The sequence below is a fragment of the Crinia signifera genome, chromosome 6 (genome assembly GCF_055691185.1).
Source record: "Crinia signifera chromosome 6, ASM5569118v1, whole genome shotgun sequence".
Classification (NCBI taxonomy): Eukaryota; Metazoa; Chordata; class Amphibia; order Anura; family Myobatrachidae; genus Crinia; species Crinia signifera.
The window spans coordinates 207,203,018-207,209,164 of record NC_139222.1 but is presented as its reverse complement, the minus strand read 5'-3'; the positions used below and the strand labels follow the sequence as shown (position 1 = coordinate 207,209,164).

At 41.5% G+C, this 6,147-nt stretch overlaps 1 protein-coding gene across 1 annotated transcript in view; it reads left to right on the top strand.

The window, feature by feature from the left end:
* ASPSCR1 (ASPSCR1 tether for SLC2A4, UBX domain containing) overlaps nt 1–6,147 on the top strand; it is a 200,633-nt gene that overhangs the window by 165,988 nt on the left and 28,498 nt on the right. The window lies entirely within an intron of this gene.

Here is a 6,147-nt window from a genome sequence, read left to right as displayed (position 1 = left end):
TGCGGTCTCTTCTCACCATGACTTCTTTGCTTTCCTTTCACAGTTCAGTTTCTTTTTCTTGAGAACATAGGTCACTAAACATAGCCCCCTATTTTTTTCCGCAACAGAACCCAGTAAACTTTCCCCAGTAAAACAAGAAAATGTTGTCCTCTCTTTGCACTTCACTGGTAGCTGTCATTATTTTAGATTTTCCTGTCTAAAAGTGGGTGATGGACGTCATCTCTTCACGCTTTAATGATCACTAGAAATGACTGTTGTAAACAACGTTTATGCGAGGCAGGTAAAAATAGCCATCCTTCTGTTATGCTTTAGAAATGAATCCCTAGGGGTCCCGTGTCTGTATGCTAGTTAAACCTATTACCACATGCTGCTTATTCTGTACATTTTTAGACCCTGATCTGGTTGCCATGGATACGCTTGTGTTCAGTTGTCTTGTCTGTACCAAGATTGTCTGTACAGTTTCTTGCTCCCTTTTACTTTTCGCACCATGCCTGAATTCAGCCAAAATCAGGGGGCCCATGCTGTTTTTTCTGTTAAGCCCCTACCATGTAATGCTTTAAGAGGAATTAAAAGCAAAGGCTGAAAGAATTGTGTTAAAATTCTGCTGCAGTTTTTATACGTTTTACTATGGCTAGTGGAAGCTATATAGAGACTTGCGCAAGATTATTCATGTTAGCCCAAGCTGCCAGGATGATCTGTCCCCTAGTGGGCGACTCTGGGCTGCATCTGCTGTGTTGCTGCTGTCAGGACCATATGTGTGTGCATTGTACTCACTGACTGCAATGTGATAAAGGATTAGGCATAAAGTTCAACATGTGGTAAGCAATTATAACCAGTTATCTGACAAGCGGATCTTCTATAAGGCCAAGCAAAATAAGTCGTCATTCACAGAAACATTTATTTTTCGGTTTCATCTGTTTCTAAGGACAGGTTACATAAATCTGCGGAAGAAAACATGGATCAGACACATGAGAGACTGTAGCAGAGGTGTAGTATGTAGTCATGGCCCCCATTCTTTCATTTTGCTATCACTCTTGGTGATGTTACATATCTCACCGCCTTAGCTGAATTATTTATATATATATATATATATATATATATATATATCTGAAAAAGAGAGTGAGAAGGGCGCCTCCTAGTGCAATATGTCGGTATGTTTTTTGTGAAGTAACCCTCCACCAAAGAGAGAAACAGCACCCCCAAAAATTTAAGGAGTACCGTGAATAGTGGTATCCAACCACTGTATTTTTAGCCTGTTATGTTATCCTTCTGTGGGTGGGAAATGTTCACACAGGTCCTTTATTCTTCACGTCTCATTTAACATATATATGAAAAACAAGAATATGCAGGAGGCAGGAAATAGTGTAATACTGTTTAAAAATTTAATTAAATTGACATAATGACAAAATAGTTGCGCGTACAATGTTAAAAATCATAAAAGCTTATCTGGTGTATGCTCCAAGTTGCATATATGAGCACAGTCACGGGTCAGTCGTCAGAGTTCCCTCAACGCGTTTCATCCGTGCCTTCTGGTTGGCTGGACTTCCTCAGGAGTATACCCTGACCTGTTCCCTAACCTCTATTTATACTAGTGCTGGTAATTACCATGTTTGGGGCGGTTTCCCGCCAAAAAACGTAGCATACACCAGATAAGCTTTTATGATTTTTAACATTGTACGCGCAACTATTTTGTCATTATGTCAATTTAATTAAATTTTTAAACAGTATTACACTATTTCCTGCCTCCTGCATATTCTTGTTTTTCATATATATGTTAAATGAGACGTGAAGAATAAAGGACCTGTGTAAACATTTCCCGCCCACAGAAGGATAACATAACAGGCTAAAAATACAGTGGTTGGATACCACTATTCACGGTACTCCTTAAATTTTTGGGGGTGCTGTTTCTCTCTTTGGAGAATATTGCACTAGGAGGCGCCCTTCTCACTCTCTTTTTCAGATAATTTAAAGGGTTCAATCGGAACTAGAACCATTTGGAGGAGGAGCAGCCGCCCTAGAACAAGGGAGAAGTGCAGACGCTTTTGTAGAAAAGAACGGTACTTATGTAGTATCTGGGCTGCCGATTTTTTGATTGTATGCCTTAAGTTAAGGCATACAATCAGATGCGATGCGATATCGCATCGCATCGCATCCGATATCGGATGCGATGACCCGATTTTTCCATAGGAATCAATGTTAAAATGATTCCTATGGAAAAATGGGTCCTTTTCATACCCCTACTATCCAAGTGGGCATGGAGTTGGATATAAACCTGTGGCGAGCGTAGCGAGCCACCGAGCCCGAAGCGTGGCGAGCGAAGCGAGCCCCGCGAGGGGACGGTATTCGTCCCCTCGCGGGGCTCGCTTCGCTCGCCACGCTTCGGGCTCGGTGGCTCGCTACGCTCGCCACAGGTTTATATCCAACTCCATGCCCACTTGGATAGTAGGGGTATGAAAAGGACCCATTTTTCCCATTGAATTCCATGTTAAAATGGACTCAGTCCATTTTAACATTGATTCCTATGGAAAAATCGGGGCATCGCATCGAATCGTATGGTCGCATGCGATGCGATGCGATCTCCCGATCCGACCCGATTTAGAAATCGGCAGCCCAGATACTACATAAGTACCAAAAGAACTCTATAGAACTATTCCTAAACTACTTCACAAACGACTGGGAATCTATCAGGGAGTTTTGGCAGCGCTAGTACCACCACCTACTATAATATATATATATATATATATATATATATATATATATATATATATATATATATATATATTATATATATATATATATATATATATATCAACACAAAAATCTCTAAAATTGCGCTATTAAATTTATACTTTTGTCGGTCGCTGTTGACACTCAATCCCCTACTAGGGACTGTAAACACCTTCTATACCAAACAATAGTGTCTTCAGCGCCCTATTTCTGTAGTGTCCATATACCATATGCAATAAAACAATAATACAATAATAAAATTGAATACACTTCCGAAGTAGTTCTTTTGAAGAAATTTTTCTTTTTATTTTGAAAACGTGATTAAATACCCAACGCGTTTCGCCTCAATAAGAAGCTTCATCAGGGGTTTGTGATCTTTTTATTAAGAATGTAACATTTAATACCCTTCAGAGTCAGGTCCTATTAGATAGTGGACGAGTAGGATTTATCTGTGTAGGCCCAATGGTTTTTTTTACCCAGATAGAACCTTATTTGTACAAAGAAATTAAATGGGATTGTAAATTTCTTTCAGAAGAACATCTTTAAAATACGGTGGACTTTCTCCTAGGACTTAGTAGGAAGCATGTCCAATGTTAAAAATCCATAGGTTTAGATTTTCCAACCAAAAAATTCTGAGGTCATAAACTTTTTTGTGGAATGAATCCCTTAGGTGTGGGGCATGTGTGCTCTTCTAGGGATCCAAGTGCAAGTTTTATTGCATATGGTATATGGACATTACAGAAATAGGGCGCTGAAGACACTATTGATTGGTGTATATGTGTGTGTATATGTATGTATATGTATATGTATATATATATATATATATATATATATATATATATATATATATATATATATATAAATAAGCATAGGCGGCACTTGGGCGTCTTGGAGAAGAAAAAGACCACACACAGGTTCAAGATCTTTCGAGATTTAATCTGGTCATCAGGATATATATATATATGAATAACGTCATTGTTTACTCACTGTATTTCCCTTCACTCACCACCGTTCCCTGACGTCATACCTCGCCCACGACAGTAATACACCTCAGTCACCATCACTCCTTGCTCACTTACCTCACCCACTGTAATTTTACTATTTAACACCCCCCCCTGAATGTGACATGCCCTCTGCATAAAATAAGTGCTGTCCTGCCCATTAGTATGTTCTCCTACCCCACCACGAAGCCCCCTTTCACAAAGCAGCATAGTCTCACAGCACATTACGTTTCCTCTTGCATACCAACATGCAACCCAGAACAGCAGGTTAATCCCCACAATCATTACACAGTACTTACCTACTCTTGTAGTTCTTTCTGCCACACCAAACCTGGAACAGCAGAAGCCTCCATTCAGTGTGTAAAATATGATTGGCAACAGTCACATGACACCTCACGAGGGAGTAATCCAGCGGTGGGGAACCTCCAGCCCGCGGACCTTATACGGCCTCTGGAGTCGGACTTTGTGACCCGCCCGACAGCTGTACAGCGAGTCAAGTACAGGTGAAATACCGCAAGAGCTACCGCCCTCTCGCAAGATTTCCCCTGTATGAGACTCCCTGCGCAGCCGCCGGAACACACAGACCGGCGACTTGTAACCTGCGGAAACCGCCGGAGTGTGGGACGGCTGCCGCCAGATGATTTGTATGTTTTTTTTTGTTTTATTTTTAATGGCTACCGAGGCATTATGCCTCAATGCAAATGGCCCTCAGACCTCAAAAAAGGTTCCCCACCCCTGGAATAATCGGATTCTGGTCAGAAGCTACTAGGGCTAGTTCCCTTCTGTGGCAGTTCGGTTACAAAACATGGCACTGGTGTCCAGAGCAGGTGTTCCTCCTGCTCCGCCTACACTATATGCCCCTGAGCATAACTGGTCTCTGCAGTGCAGTTTGTTTACAGTTGGTAAGTGAAATGGGCTGTCAAGCTTACATGGAGCAAAATGATAAAGCCAATATTTTATTTTTTATACATCCATTTCCAAAAATACATGTTGATTTTAGTTATTTTAATTGGAATGCAGCCAGTATCCAACCTTGTAATCCCGGCAGTAAGTACTGGGGTTAGTGTAAGGAACTCGAAGGAAGGGTTGTGGTTGGGAATTAGGGAGTGAGGAAAGTTAGTGTAAGGCTGTGGGGCTGAGTGAGGTTAGGTTTAGGCTGCGGGAGGGGATTGTTAGGGTTATGCTGTTGGGAGTGGGGGTAGGGGATAGGCTTATAACGGGATCTGACGGGAAGCTGCTGTCCGCATCCTTACAGAATGTAACAATGGACAAAACCATATGCACTGCAGGTGAGGCTGATGTAACATGTGCAGAGAGAGTTTGATTTGGGTGTTTTATTGTTTCTGTGCAGGGTAAATACTGGCTGCTTTATTTTTACACTGCACTATAGATATCAGTTTGAAATACACCCCCCACCCAAATCTAACTCTCCCTGCCCATGTTACATCAGCCCCACCTGCAGTGCATATGGTTTTGTCCATTAGAGAGCGATTGTGCCTTTCCGAGTGAATCAGAATAACCCCCATTGTTAGGTTCCATTTGTGAGCTAGCTATATTATTAAATACCTCTGTATTTGTTATTTTATTCCTTTAAACACTTCTACTGAAATAAAGTCTCTCATAGTTCAGTACTGTATCACAACTCTTTCATTGAACTTTATGGCATTTCATACCTTGCCTTAGGAAGCGACCTGTTCCGGAACATTCTATTTAAAACGTGTTTGGTTTTTAGCAATGGTTTATTTTTGTCACACATCTGTTCATAAGATTACTAAGTAAAGGCAGCTTTTGAATTCTGTAGAACCGTGTTTCTCAACCTCGTGGTCAAGGCACATTAAGGGCGAAATGTAATAGGGTGCGATTTTTAGACATGTGCGATTTTTGGTCAAAAACGGCCGAAGTCGCACATTTTCCGAAAATCGCACATTTAATAGGTTGAAAATCACGGTAAAAAAATCGCACTTTTTACCGCGAAATCGCACTTTTGGAAGTGGCGATTTTTAGTCACATTTCAAATCGCATCCAGATGTTTTCCCATTATAAAGTATACAACTCGCAAATGTAAACGTTACCAAAAATCGCAAAAAAAATAGACCAGGTTCTGACAGGCGAATTTGACAGAACCATGCACAGATCATTGAGATCTGTGCATGGTCCTGTTAATAAAAATGTGTAAAAGTGTTTTTATAAAAAAAAAACGGCGTGGGGTCCCCCCTCCTAAGCATAACCAGCCCCGGGCTCATTGAGCCGGACCTGGTTCCAAAAATACGGGGGGACAAAAAGCATAGGGGTCCCCCGTATTTCTGAAACCAGCCCCGGACTCTTGGACCGGTCCTGGTTCCAAAAATACGGGGGACCAAAAATCTGGGGGTCCCCCGTATTTTGAAACCAGCACCGGGCTCCAACAGCCCGCGGTGTC